Raw genomic sequence first — 15,795 nt, forward strand, 5'->3', positions numbered from 1 at the left:
CCGACTGCAGTCAGGAGGTACAAAAGGCCCGACGCTCCTTCGATTCAGTAAAGGCCAAACTTAGAGAGCTGAAAATACAGTAACTGCTCCTCTTCCCGGCGAAACTAAGGGTCGTCTATAAGGACAAAGCGTACTTCTTCGTACATCCGGATGATGCGTGGCAATGGTTTGAAGAACGCCCGCCTCTTCGCAGGCGAGAGGGGAATAAGACAACTGCGCCGGGGACAGACCCGGTAGCCGGAAACCTATGGGAGCGAGTACAACCACAGAGGAGACATAGATTACGGGGACAAAGGAGGACACAAATGACGCCATATCCACCTCAGAATGGATCCCCATGGAAAGAGCGATTGCCTGGCTCACCGAGGCCTAGAGACCCGTCGGGATCTAGGTTTAGCGCCCTTGCTGTAGAAGAGCATACGGAGATGGAGAGCGAAACGGGAGGAGAACTGTCCGAGATCGAGGAAGGAGAGGATCAGTCGCTCCACCCGCTGGCACTGGCCATTCAAGAAATGGAGAGAGGAACTGCCGCAGATGGACCCGCGACGCCGGACGAGATTGTCCCCCGCGGCACTTGATTAGTCAAGATGGTGGATGAACACGTTATCGGCTAGACCGCATGGAACCACGCAAGTGACTCACACGTACCTTTAACACTTGTTCAATACTGAGTTATTTTTGACTATTTTCTCTTGTTTTATCTTCTTCCTATAGTGCACATATACTCAACGCTGTGAACTTTGAACTACTCTCGGCCACTTTGGCCATTGTGTGATTGTGAGAAGTTGGCCTGATATATAATGTTCACTATTCTAGTGAGCACTTTGTATCAGTCCAAACAACCCTTATGGTGATTGGTTGTAAGTCAACCTTATAGACCAGCTATCCTAGTAGCATGGATACGAGCAGTCTTCGGGCTAAACTCTAGAGGGCGTGTTAAGCCAGCTGTTATACCATCACATATACCCCTTGAACACCAAGTTTTATGAAAATAAACAGTGTATTTATTTAGATCACAACAGCCCTGTACTCTTTATGAGGACACGGTACTAAGCACACAACAAAACTCTTACGAAAATACTTAAGTTCGCACAATTTACACAAATGCCCGAGGGGCACGAAAAACCATATACTATGAAAGTGGAATGCGAAATTACTAGCAGGTAAGTACTGTACTAATAGGCTTTGTGTAGGAAGGTGGCTACCTGACTATGGTTACCCCAGATTTTTTGCCCTGTGTTTAGCTGGTTTTCGACTTAGTTGGCCTGGTTCCCTGCTAATCAGGGCCCCAGGCTATCTGCTCTCTCTGTAAAATGGATTCCATGTACCCTAGGTACATACCACAATTGGAAATGGACTCCTTGTCAGCCCCTGTACCATGCACTATAGGTGCTCAGGGCATAGGTGCCACCAAGGCCTACCAGGGGCTGAAGCATAGCTTTTGCCACCCCTGGCTGGTTCTTAAATTGACACAACTGGCTGATCCCTCAGCTGGGGCAAGTGGGTGTAATCACCCCTTGCTTAGATATAGTATACCTATATCTAAACCTATATCTGGACACATATATAGCCTGTAAGCCACTCCTATGGAAGGCCTCACCAATCCTGGAGGCAGAGTGCGTGGTTTTATGTGAGATGGTGCTCTGGCATGAGCTGAGCCTGTCTGCAGCTGTCGGGAACAACTCCCTAAGCTGATCCGGGATAATGCCATACCATATACTCTTAAGCGCCTTATAATCCTCGCGGTTATATAGCAACTTTGGTTTGGCTTTATCAAAACATGTCGTGTAAGGTGTCATACGAATTGGAATACTACCCCCTCGCCAGTTCTGGCGACGGGGGTAGCATTCCACCCTTCTAGAGGGAGAAGACATGTTACTTTACTGAAACGCGGTTGATTTAAAATGAGCCTCAGATCCACAAAATGGATGCCCCTGCCACAGACACGGGTCTGACCTCCTGCTGCTGACCGAAACCCGGCAGAGGAGGCCTGGACAAAGAGTTTCCTGTCACAGGGCGGTGTCAAACCACCCCAGACAGGAGATAGTGGATTGGAGTAGGGAGGTTTCAAAGAAACCAGACACTGCCTGGGGAGCACAAGGCTGCCCCTTGCAGGATCCGGCCAAACCGGTTCTGGGGCCTCCCAGCCCCTGTCCCAGCGCGGCCAGGATCAAAGGAGAGGGGTGTAACCACCCCCTTCCTGGGTCCCACCCATAGGAGGGGACCTAGCAGGATGTCCAACCCCCTAGATTCGAATAAGAGGGGGAGCAGTCCCAACGGACTTCAGATCATCCTGAAGAAACATAAGAAACGAAATCTGGACCCTTCGACTTTCTACACGACGTGAGAAGACTGAAGAATCTCCCTTGTGGTCAAGGAGTGACCACCCTGTGCAAACAGGCACCATCCAGCCCTCGACCCTTGCTTTGTTGCAGTTCCCGCCGGAACTCGAGCGACAGAGATCAACGAGATCAAGCTTGCCTGCCTTCTACCTGCCCGATCCACAGTCCCTGCAGAGCTGAGACCCGTGGAGGCGACCGGAAGCGTGGGGCACGCCATCTTGAAAAGGCCACGAGACGCTGACCGTGCAGCCCACGAGTGACCCTCGAAGCTGTACACCAGGGTTTGAGAAGCCCCAGCCCCGAGCTCCACTTGCACCAAAGCTCACCCCTCCACACTCGACGAGTGCTGCGTGGGGCCCTTCTGCCTGTGTGTGCTCGACGCGTTGGCCCGGTCACTTGCCAGCTGGCTTGTGGCCCCTGTGCCGACGAAACTTGAAATCCGACTTGCTTTTCTGGTTGCTCCAGATCTGCACCAGCTCCTGTGAAAAGGAGCACCCACTCTGACCCTCCTGGTTCGAGTGATAAGCAATCTCCCGGTTCTGCGTGGATTGCTTTTGCCAAGTGCTGTTTGCTGCAATCTTGAAGCCGATGGTGCTGACGGCGAGAGCCTACGTGGGACAGATCGTGACCTGCTCCTGGACGTCGCAGATGCCCCAGAGCCCACGTGACAGCGGAGAGAAGCCTATCGACAACCGCCTGATTGCGCCCGACATTGCCTGGTTCCGTCCTGGTTCCACCCTGGTCACTGCTGAGTGACCCAGACTCTGTCCCCTCTGCTTTCAGGTACTTTTCTACTTCGATCCACCCTTGGATCGCACCGGACACTTCTGCTTCACAGCGCCTGCAGCTGCAACAGCTCCAAGCACCAAGAACCTGCGTGACAGAACCCGACGCCACTTCGACCCTGTGCACCCACGGCCTGTGGGTGAGGTAACTTTGCAACGCCGGTGTCCTTACACTGGCACACACCTCTAGGGTCTGTGTCTAAAGTTTTGTGTTCCTAGGTTCAGCGGAAGTATCATTTAATTCACTTTAACTAACTTTTACGCACCATTGACTTTACATTGGTGCGCGCCGCACTTTCCGTGCTGCACCCGTATCCTGTGGGCTACTCCCGACTTCTTCATTGCTTGTCCTGACTGCTCCCAGCGAATCTCTAGGCCCTAGGCCTAACCATTGCTCGATAAGTGTTACTTATACCATTTTTTTAGTATATGGTCTGAGTGGCCCCCCGCCCTCAGCCATAATTGTGCCAACTTTATATGTTTAACAGTGCTTTTGATTTAACGCTTGTGCCCCTTTCCTCATAAAGAGTACTGGGGAGTAATTTAGAAATAAATACATATATTTTTACAATATATACTTGTGTGGTGTCCTTTCATTTGATTACAGGATTGTATGTGGTAAAACAAGCTCGCTTAACACGACCTCTTAAGTTAAGCCTTTAAGGCTGCTTAGTCCATGCTACCACTAGGATAGCTTGTCTACAAGGTTGACTTACAACCTGACATCTTTGGGGTTTGTTTGGACTGATACCCAGTGGTTCCAGAATTGGAAACACTACATATCAGGCCAACTTCTCACATTGGTGTGCAGCGGTGCGGATTTGAGCTTGCTGTTTGTTTTACCATTGCAATCTTTATCAAATTGAAAGATCACATCAAGTACCTCTAGGTACATATAAATCAAAAGCTTAGCATATTAAGTTCTACTGAACTTAGTAGTTGTAGATTAAAGGGATTAGCACACCCTGACTACAACTCACTAGCAAGGTACAGTAGGAAACCACTTAGTGTAGGTAAGTGCACCACTTACACCTCACTAGCAGTCATGTCTGATACAGATAGAGCCTCAGGCTCTGCTCCTGTAGAAGTTGATCCTATAGGGACAACATCCAGATATGACAACCTTAGCCACAAAGACCTGGGTGCCTTGTGCACAGCCAGGGGGCTAAAAAAGGGCAGAGGCCCTACCATTCCTTCCCTAATAGCTCTCCTAGAAAAGGATGATCTAGATAAGGTGAGTCAGGCTCCCTTAGATTCAGGTGAAGGGAACAACTCCCCTGAGAATGAGAATCTTCCAGAAGAAGAAGAGGAGGAGGAAGAGGAAGAGGAAGGCTCTGATTTAGAAGAGCCTGAAGATCAGGATCAGAGGGGAAACCAGGTACAGGTTACCAGCCTTAACCAGGCCAACTTGGACCTACATGAGAATGGAGAGGGCCAGCACCACTCCAGATCTCATAACCAAATTCTCCCAGGCAACAGGAGGGTGAGATCTCCATCAGGGGACTCTCATCTTTCTAGTGCCTCAAGAGAATCTCAAAGAGGGATGACTTCCTCCCAGAGAAAAGAGCATAGGGCCAGAATGAGGGCTGTCCAACTCCAGATAGAGAGGGAAGAGGTAGCCCTGGCTCAAGCTAAGCTTACCTTGGAACAAGCTAAACTTACCTTGGCAAGGGAAAAAAAAATAAGTGGCTTAGATGCCACTGGTGGCAGCAAAATTCCTAAAGAGAAACCCAGGTCCTATGATAGTAGAAACCTGACAAAGATTGTGCCCCCCTATCAGGAAGGGGATGACATCCACAAATGGATGACTGCTCTGGAGAGAGCCTGCATGGTACAGCAGGTTCCTGAGGAACAGTGGGCAGCAATCTTATGGTACTCCTTTTCAGAGAAAGGGAGGGATAGGCTCCTCACTGTCAGACATGAGGATGCCAGCAATTACAAAGTCCTGAAGAGTGTTCTGATAGATGGGTTTGGCTTAACCACTGAACAGTACAGGTTAAAGTTCAGAGATACCCAGAAGACACAGACTCAGGACTGGACTGATTTTGTTGATTGTGCAACTAAGGCTCTGGAGGGTTGGCTGAATGGCAGCAAAGTACATGACTTCACAGGATTGTATAATTTGATTATGAGGGAGCAGATCCTTAGTAATTGTCAGAACCAGCTCTTACACCAGCACCGGGTAGACTCAGATTTGACCTCTCCCCAAGAATTGGGAAAGAGGGCAGATAAGTGGGTCAGAACCAGGATTAGGCCTAAGAATCAGGACAATAACCAGAAGAAGGAGTCTACCAAGCCTCAAGATAAGGGTGGGGATAAAAGTAAAGAAAACACTTCCCCAGGGCCCCAAAACTCCAAGAAGGGGGGTGGGTCCCAAGACACTTCTTCAACAGAGAAAAAGCCTTATTGCCATGCCTGTAAACAGGTTGGGCATTACAAAACAGACAGCTGTTGTCCCAAGAATGGCAATAAAGAAAACATACCTCCAAAGCCAGCTCCAACACCTCCTGTTACTGTCAGCAGTAATCCCCCAGGAAGTGGGAGCACACCCAGGAATCTGGGTGGGTTTACTTTTGGAGCCCAAGGGGACCCTGGCCTATCCAGGTCCCCATCCCCAAATAATCTTGTTCATGAGACTGGCATGGGGTTTGCCAACTTCTCTGTTTGCCCAAATACCTTGAGCAAATATAGACAAGAACCCATCATCAATGGTTTGAAAGTTGAAGCTTTTAGAGACACAGGGGCTAGCATCACCATGGTGGCTGACTGTATAGTCCCCTCTAAACAACTTTTACCAGGTGCCACATACCAGGTAACAAACATTGATGGCATCCAAACCAATCATCCCATGGCAGTAGTAAGTCTCAGCTGGGGAGGTGTCACTGGGCCAAAGAGAGTGGCAGTGTCACCAAACTTGCCTGTAGACTGTCTACTGGGTAATGATTTGGAAATCTCAGCCTGGGCTGAGGTTGAACAGGAAATCCATTCTAGAATGGTAAATTCCAATGGAAAGGTTAGTGGGGCTGTACTGGCTATAGCCCCAATTCAAGATGTCCTTCCTGAAAAGGTTGGTAGGGCTGAGCAACTCTCTGCCCCATCTTTACCAGAAGCTCTTCCAAGACAGAATAGCAAAGCTGTTATGATAACAGCAGAAACCCAAACTGAGTCTCCACCTGAAAAGGTTGGTGGGGCTGTGATGGCCACAGCCCAAACTCAAACAGATATGTGTGTTGTGAAGCCTGAAATGATGGATCACTCCACCCAAACTGAGAGCATGGAGGAGGAAGAGAAATCTCCCCCTCACCAGACAGTAGGACAGGATCAGCCTCCTCAGGGAACTGATCTTACCCCTGATGAAGGAACTGCCCCAGAGGTTGTTAGGCCTGGCCTGACAGAGCCTCTGATGGCAGTGGACCCTTCTCAGGTGGGATCCAGTCTGGAGCAGGTAACCTGCCCCTCTCTACCTTGCCTTAGTCAGCCCAGGGCTGCAGAGGACAAGAAGGACAGTGAGACCCAGAGGGCCCCCTGTCAAATAAAGCACCCCCATCAACAGATTAGGGGCACCAAAACTAGTAGGCCTAGTAAGGTGAAAACTTTAAAAACTCCTGAGGGAGCCCCCTTAAAAATAGTTAGGGACCTCCCACAGATGGATTCTGTTGGGCACAGCCAAACCTGGGACCCAAAGGGCCCAAACCTGAACTGTCCCTCCAGCAAGCCAAACAGAGGGACCCAGCCTCCAGCTTTAGGTAGCCAGAGGTTGACCCTGAGAGCTCAGTGCAACTCAGTTGAAGAAAGAAAGGCACATATGGTGGAAGATAATTGGAGGAAGTTGAGCCCAAAAATAGTGGAGCCTCACTTCAATACTCCATATCCAAACCAGCCTTTAACTTTGCATAAACACACCCAAGGTAGTGATTCCCTATGGTGGAGACCCTCTAATACCCCTAGGGTGAGGGACTGCTTAGTGGACCATGAGACAGGGGGTACCCATGCTAGTGCAGGTACTTCCTTATATGGCCACTCAGGCAATAAAGGCTTACCTGGCCAAGGATAGCCTTATCTCCTTTCGTTTGGGGGGGGGGTTATGTAGGAAGGTGGCTACCTGACTATGGTTACCCCAGATTTTTTGCCCTGTGTTTAGCTGGTTTTCGACTTAGTTGGCCTGGTTCCCTGCTAATCAGGGCCCCAGGCTATCTGCTCTCTCTGTAAAATGGATTCCATGTACCCTAGGTACATACCACAATTGGAAATGGACTCCTTGTCAGCCCCTGTACCATGCACTATAGGTGCTCAGGGCATAGGTGCCACCAAGGCCTACCAGGGGCTGAAGCATAGCTTTTGCCACCCCTGGCTGGTTCTTAAATTGACACAACTGGCTGATCCCTCAGCTGGGGCAAGTGGGTGTAATCACCCCTTGCTTAGATATAGTATACCTATATCTAAACCTATATCTGGACACATATATAGCCTGTAAGCCACTCCTATGGAAGGCCTCACCAATCCTGGAGGCAGAGTGCGTGGTTTTATGTGAGATGGTGCTCTGGCATGAGCTGAGCCTGTCTGCAGCTGTCGGGAACAACTCCCTAAGCTGATCCGGGATAATGCCATACCATATACTCTTAAGCGCCTTATAATCCTCGCGGTTATATAGCAACTTTGGTTTGGCTTTATCAAAACATGTCGTGTAAGGTGTCATACGAATTGGAATACTACCCCCTCGCCAGTTCTGGCGACGGGGGTAGCATTCCACCCTTCTAGAGGGAGAAGACATGTTACTTTACTGAAACGCGGTTGATTTAAAATGAGCCTCAGATCCACAAAATGGATGCCCCTGCCACAGACACGGGTCTGACCTCCTGCTGCTGACCGAAACCCGGCAGAGGAGGCCTGGACAAAGAGTTTCCTGTCACAGGGCGGTGTCAAACCACCCCAGACAGGAGATAGTGGATTGGAGTAGGGAGGTTTCAAAGAAACCAGACACTGCCTGGGGAGCACAAGGCTGCCCCTTGCAGGATCCGGCCAAACCGGTTCTGGGGCCTCCCAGCCCCTGTCCCAGCGCGGCCAGGATCAAAGGAGAGGGGTGTAACCACCCCCTTCCTGGGTCCCACCCATAGGAGGGGACCTAGCAGGATGTCCAACCCCCTAGATTCGAATAAGAGGGGGAGCAGTCCCAACGGACTTCAGATCATCCTGAAGAAACATAAGAAACGAAATCTGGACCCTTCGACTTTCTACACGACGTGAGAAGACTGAAGAATCTCCCTTGTGGTCAAGGAGTGACCACCCTGTGCAAACAGGCACCATCCAGCCCTTGACCCTTGCTTTGTTGCAGTTCCCGCCGGAACTCGAGCGACAGAGATCGACGAGATCAAGCTTGCCTGCCTTCTACCTGCCCGATCCACAGTCCCTGCAGAGCTGAGACCCGTGGAGGCGACCGGAAGCGTGGGGCACGCCATCTTGAAAAGGCCACGAGACGCTGACCGTGCAGCCCACGAGTGACCCTCGAAGCTGTACACCGGGGTTTGAGAAGCCCCAGCCCCGAGCTCCACTTGCACCAAAGCTCACCCCTCCACACTCGACGAGTGCTGCGTGGGGCCCTTCTGCCTGTGTGTGCTCGACGCGTTGGCCCGGTCACTTGCCAGCTGGCTTGTGGCCCCTGTGCCGACGAAACTTGAAATCCGACTTGCTTTTCTGGTTGCTCCAGATCTGCACCAGCTCCTGTGAAAAGGAGCACCCACTCTGACCCTCCTGGTTCGAGTGATAAGCAATCTCCCGGTTCTGCGTGGATTGCTTTTGCCAAGTGCTGTTTGCTGCAATCTTGAAGCCGACGGTACTGACGGCGAGAGCCTACGTGGGACAGATCGTGACCTGCTCCTGGACGTCGCAGATGCCCCAGAGCCCACGTGACAGCGGAGAGAAGCCTATCGACAACCGCCTGATTGCGCCCGACATTGCCTGGTTCCGTCCTGGTTCCACCCTGGTCACTGCTGAGTGACCCAGACTCTGTCCCCTCTGCTTTCAGGTACTTTTCTACTTCGATCCACCCTTGGATCGCACCGGACACTTCTGCTTCACAGCGCCTGCAGCTGCAACAGCTCCAAGCACCAAGAACCTGCGTGACAGAACCCGACGCCACTTCGACCCTGTGCACCCACGGCCTGTGGGTGAGGTAACTTTGCAACGCCGGTGTCCTTACACTGGCACACACCTCTAGGGTCTGTGTCTAAAGTTTTGTGTTCCTAGGTTCAGCGGAAGTATCATTTAATTCACTTTAACTAACTTTTACGCACCATTGACTTTACATTGGTGCGCGCCGCACTTTCCGTGCTGCACCCGTATCCTGTGGGCTACTCCCGACTTCTTCATTGCTTGTCCTGACTGCTCCCAGCGAATCTCTAGGCCCTAGGCCTAACCATTGCTCGATAAGTGTTACTTATACCATTTTTTTAGTATATGGTCTGAGTGGCCCCCCGCCCTCAGCCATAATTGTGCCAACTTTATATGTTTAACAGTGCTTTTGATTTAACGCTTGTGCCCCTTTCCTCATAAAGAGTACTGGGGAGTAATTTAGAAATAAATACATATATTTTTACAATATATACTTGTGTGGTGTCCTTTCATTTGATTACAGGATTGTATGTGGTAAAACAAGCTCGCTTAACACGACCTCTTAAGTTAAGCCTTTAAGGCTGCTTAGTCCATGCTACCACTAGGATAGCTTGTCTACAAGGTTGACTTACAACCTGACATCTTTGGGGTTTGTTTGGACTGATACCCAGTGGTTCCAGAATTGGAAACACTACATATCAGGCCAACTTCTCACACTTTGGAATTGCTAGGACTACGTTACTGAACCTTCAGATTACTAGTAGGAGGCCTAATGGACTCGGGTGCAGAGTGTGCACTCTCACGCGGGATGCGGGACAAAGTCTATGGGAGCTAGTAAAGGCAAAGTTAGTGTTCTCGGGCGAACCCGATAAGGTAGGTTGAAAACGAAAGTGGATCTGGACCCTTGGATAGTGAGGCTATTCTGGGACACCGAAATGCCGAAGTTACCTAGCCCAGGGGCTGCAGCTGCATAAGTCTGAAAAGACGTCGGGAATCCTCGTTGACGAACCAGGAGCCGGAAGAAAGAAGTTGCTGGCAGGCGACCAGTGAAGATTGTTCGAGTGATCCAAGCCTGGATCGAAGATGGATGACACCTGAAAGCAGAGGGGACCAAGTTCTTAATCACTAGCCAGTGATTGTGTGGGCACCAGGATGGCACCGGGCGAAGTCACCTCGACCAGGTGAGTGGGCGACGCTGGGCTCTGCAGTCTCACGGACCAGGAGGCGTTGTCGGCGACCAGGATGGAGGTGCGAGCTGTCCCACGATGGTTGATGCTGTCGACGTCGCTGGACCCAGGATTAGGGAAACAAGTCTTGGCAAATTCAAGCCCACGCGGTGGACCTAAAATGGCGTCTGGAGTGGACCAGGAGGGTCCGCGGTGCTCCTCTTTTGGAAGGGAGCAAGGGCCAGTCTGGAGCAACCAGACCAGCAGTGTTGTCGTCATTGATCGTCGTCGGGAAGGCCATAAGCCAGCGGGCTAGTAGCCAGACAACGCGGTGAGCAGCCAAAAAGCAGAAGGGCCCCACGCAGATCGTGGAGATGCTGAGGGGCTGGACTTCGGTGCTGGAGCTGCTCAGGGTAGGGGCTTCTCAGACCCCAAAGCACTCACCAGAGGATCCCTCGGCGGTCGTGCTGGATAGAAGACGTGCAGTTCTGATGATGGCCGGTCCCTCGAGGTCTCGTCGCACCTACGGTTCTCAGCTTAGCTGTAGAGGTAGGTAGAGATCAAAGGTGCCAGGGAAGCCGGGTCTCGTCGAGCTGGTCGGTCGGATTCCTGAGGAAGGACGTGCAGCAAACCGCAGAGTTCTTAGATGGTGCCTGCGGATGCAGGGTGACTACTCCTTAGCCACAAGGGAGAAATCTTGAGAAGAGTCGAGAGTTCCTTTCGTAAAAAGTAGTTTCTTGAATCAAAGATGATCTAATTTGGAAGGGTCCCCGCTCCTGCCTTTATCCTAAAGAAAGGGATGGGTACGCGACTAGGTCCTGCCCTAGGGGTGGGACCAGGAAGGGGGGTGGTTACACCCCTCTCCCATGCCTGACTTTCCCCAGGCCAGGGGCTGGTGTGCCCCTGGAACTGGTTCTAGCCGGCAGATGCGTAGTGAGCACCGGGGTGCCACTTGCAGTCACCTTCCTGTAAAGCCCTGCCTACCCAGGATACACAAAACCCTGTCTGGGATGGTGCTAGCACCGCCCCTGACAGGAAACCCTTTGTCCAAGCTCTCCTCGCTGGAAGGACTTCCAGCAGCAGGAGGTCAGACTCGTGTCTGTTGTGGCAGCATCCATTTTGTGGAGCTGAGGCTTGAGTTAACTTTAACCGGGGTTCACAGTTACATACATGTCGTGTCCCTCTAGAAGGGTGGAATGCTAACCCCGTCGCCAGAATTGGCGAGGGGTTAGTATTCCAATTCGTATGACACCTTACTCGACATGTTTTGATAAAGCAATACCAAAGATAGCATTTAACCGCGAGGATTATAATGCACTTAAGAGTATATGGTATGCGTTATCATGGAACAGCTATTAGGACTTGGTTCTGCAAGCTGCAGACGGGCTCAGCTCATGCCAGAGCACCATCTCACACGATTACAAGCACTCTGCCTTCAGGATTGTCAAGGCCTGCCATAGAAGTGACTGATAGGAATCTGTGTGTCCATTTTTAGGGTTAGATATAGGTATACTATATCTAAAGCAAAGGGTGATTACACCACCTTGCCCCAGCTGTCGTGCAGCCAGTTGTGTCAGATTTAGATGGCCATCCAGGGGTGGCATAATACATGCTTCAGCCCCTGGGTACACCTATGCCCTGAGTTACAGGGTCTGATAAGGTGGCCCAGTACCAATTGGTAAATGCACCTAAGGTACACGTTGTAATTTAGTGAGAGAACAGCTAGGCTGTGGGTCTGATTAGCAGTCCCACAGCCAGAGAAAGTCGTAAACCAGTGAAACAAAAGCAAAATAATCTGGGTGATCATAGGATTGCAGACCCTACTCTCCTACATGACCCCCCCCCAAACTTTGGGACAATAAACTAACCTTGACCAGGTGAGTCTTCTTGCTCTAAGTGGAAATACCTGGAGAGCCCATCTGCATTGCCATGATCAGTGCCAGGTCTATGCTCCACTGTAAAATCCATCCCCTGTAGGGAAATGGACCACCTAAGCAGTTTGGGGTTTTCACCCTTCATCTGATTTAGCCATAAGAAGGGCTTATGGTCGGTCTGAATCTTGAAATGAGTGCCAAACAAGTATGGCCTCAGTTTCTTCAGGGCCCAAACCACAGCAAAGGCCTCCCTCTCAATAGCTGACCAATTTTTCTCTCTGGGGGTCAGCCTTCTGCTTATAAAAGCAATGGGCTGGTCTTGACCATCAAAATTCAGTTGAGATAGAACAGCTCCCACACCCAACTCAGAAGCATCTGTTTGGACAATGAATGGTTTGGAGTAGTCTGGACTCTTGAGGATAGGTGCTGTGCACATGGCCTGCTTTAGGTCATCGAATGCTTTTTGACAGCCTGCTGTCCACTGAACTTTCTTTGGCATCTTTTTACTTGTCAGTTCATTAAGTGGAGTCACAATTGATCCATAATTCCTGACAAACTTTCTGTAGTAACCAGTCAGGCCCAAGAAAGCTCGAACCTGAGTCTGGGTGGTTGGAGGAGCCCAGTCCCTGATTGACTGTATTTTGCTCTCCAGTGGCTGAACTTGGCCTCCACCTACAAGGTGGCCCAAGTATACAACCTGTGTCTGCCCTATCTGGCACTTGGTGGCCTTGATAGTGAGACCTGCTGCTTGCAGTGCCTCTAACACTTTCCTCAGGTGGACCAGGTGATCCTCCCAGGTGGAGCTAAACACAGCTATATCATCAAGATATGCTGCACAGAAGTCATTCAGCCCAGAGCGAACATGATTCACCAGCCTTTGGAAGGTGGCAGGTGCATTTTTCAGACCAAAGGGCATCACCACAAATTGATAATGCCCACCAGGGGTTGAAAATGCTGTCTTGGGCTTGGCATCCTCAGCTAACCTGATTTGCCAATACCCAGCTGTCAGGTCAAATGTACTTAAGTAGTTGGCAGAAGCCAATCTATCTATAAGTTCACCTGCCCTTGGTATTGGGTGGGCATCAGTCTTAGTGACTGCATTGAGACCTCTGTAGTCTACGCAAAACCTCATCTCTTTCTTACCACCCTGGGTGTGAGGCTTTGGCACTAGAACTACTGGGCTAGCCCAAGGGCTATCTGAGGGTTCAATGACTCCCAACTCCAACATTTTCTGCACTTCTGTTTTGATGCAGTCTCTAACATGATCAGGCTGCCTGTAGATTTTACTCTTAACTGGCAAGCTGTCACCAGTGTCAACCTCATGGGTACACCAATTGGTTTGACTGGGTGTTAGAGAGAACATATGCCTGAAGGATTGAAGAACTTGTTTGCAATCCTTCTGTTGATGTTCAGAGAGGCTGCCACAAAAGACAACACCATCCACTGATCCATCATCAGGATTCTGAGTGAGCAGGTCTGGGAGAGGGTCACTCTCTTCCTCCTGTCCCTCATCTATGGCCATGAGCAAGCTCATGTCCTTCCTGTCGACATATGCTTTGGACCTGTTTACATGGAGCATGCTGTGGGGGCTCCTGGGAGTTCCAAGGTCCACCAGGTAGGTGACCTCTCCCTTTTGCTCAAGGATTGTGTGGGACCCAGAGCATTTGTCTTTGAGTGCTGCTGGGGCCACTGGCTCCAACACCCACACCTTCTGTCCAGGCTGATACACAGTCAGGACAGCCTTTTGGTCATGCCAAGCTTTTTGGAGTTCTTGGCTGGCCTTAAGGTTTTCAGATGCCTTTTCCATATACTCAGCCATCCTGGAGCGGAGACCAAGTACATAGTCCACTATGCTGGTTGCAGGCTTTTTGAGAGGTCTCTCCCATCCTTCCTTAACCAAACACAGGGGTCCTCTCACAGGATGCCCATACAGAAGTTCAAAAGGGCTGAAGCCAACCCCCTTCTGTGGGACCTCTCTGTAAGCAAACAAAAGGCAGGGAATCAGGACATCCCATCTACGCCTGAGCTTTTCAGGTAGTCCATGAATCATCCCTTTTAGGGTCCTGTTGAACCTTTCAACAAGCCCATTGAATTGTGGATGATAGGGTGTAGTGAACTTGTAGTTGACACCACATTCCTCCCACATAGCAGTTAAGTAGCTTGACATGAAGTTTGCACCTCTGTCAGAGACAACCTCCTTAGGGAAGCCCACTCTGGAGAACACTCCAACTAGGGCTCTTGCCACAACAGGTGCTGTAGTGGTCCTAAGGGGAATAGCTTCAGGATACCTGGTGGGATGATCCACTACCACCAGTATAAACTTGTGCCCTGATGCTGTCTGGGGTTCCATTGGACCAACAATGTCAATCCCCACTCTTTCAAAGGGCATCCCAACCACAGGCATTGGTATAAGGGGGGCCTTTGTTGTGCCACCTGACTTACCACTGGCTTGGCAAGTGACACAGGAGCGACAAAACTCCTTGGTATCCTCATTCATGTGAGGCCAGTGAAAGTGTGAAACAAGTCTGTCCCAAGTCTTTGCCTGGCCTAAGTGTCCTGCTAAGGGAATCTCATGGGCCAAGGTAAGAAGGAAACCTCTCTGAGACAAGGGGATAACCAGCCTCCTGGCCATGCCAGGCTTGGGGTCTCTTGCCTCAGTGTACAGGAGTCCATCATCCCAGTATACCTTGTGGGTACCTGTGGCGTTCCCAGCAGCAGCCTGCTGTCTGAGGGGTTCAATGGAAGGGCAGTCTAATTGTTCCTTCCCCAGGTCTTCTCTTGAGGGTCCCCCTGAGCCCAGAAATTCAACTTGATCAAGTTCAAATTCTTTAGGCTCAGTTTCCCTCAATTTCTGTAGGTCAGCCTCCTCTGTATGTATGTATGTATAGGCATTTATATAGCGCACTACTTACCCGGAGGGTCCCAAGGCGCTTCGACCACTGCGAAACCCTTCCTGGCTTCCCTGAGAGATGGTCCCTTAATGGGTATCTCCAGGGTGAGACCAGGCATCCCCGGCGGTCTGGTGGGGCCGTTAGTGAAGATGAGGCAAGCTAATGCCCAGAGTTGCCGAGTGTGATCGCTGATCAGAGTGGGCACCGAGGCGAGAGAATTATCGAGTCCGCTGACCCTGGTCCAGAAACCTGCCGCGCCGGGAATCGAACCCTGGTCCCGGGCCGTCCTCTGCTCTCGGGTCTGCCGCCTCTATCCAGTGAGCCACACTTCCTCTGAGACTCGATCCTCAACCTGGGGCAAGGGGGAAGGCAATGCCTTAACCCTACTGCTCTTCTTCTTGGAAGGTGGCTGGTCCATTGTTCCAGGATCCAGCACCTGTTCAGTGGGGCATCTTCTGGCCTGTGCCCTAGTCACAGCAAGCACATGTGCTGGCAAGCCTAACATCTCCATGTGAGTCCTATGCTCCACCTCTGACCATTGTGATGACTCCAAATCATTGCCCAACAAACAATCCACTGGGAGGTCTGAACTAACTACAACCTTCTTTTGGCCAATTACCCCTCCCCAG

This window comes from Lissotriton vulgaris, chromosome 12, assembly GCF_964263255.1.
Source record: "Lissotriton vulgaris chromosome 12, aLisVul1.2, whole genome shotgun sequence".
Taxonomy (NCBI): Eukaryota; Metazoa; Chordata; class Amphibia; order Caudata; family Salamandridae; genus Lissotriton; species Lissotriton vulgaris.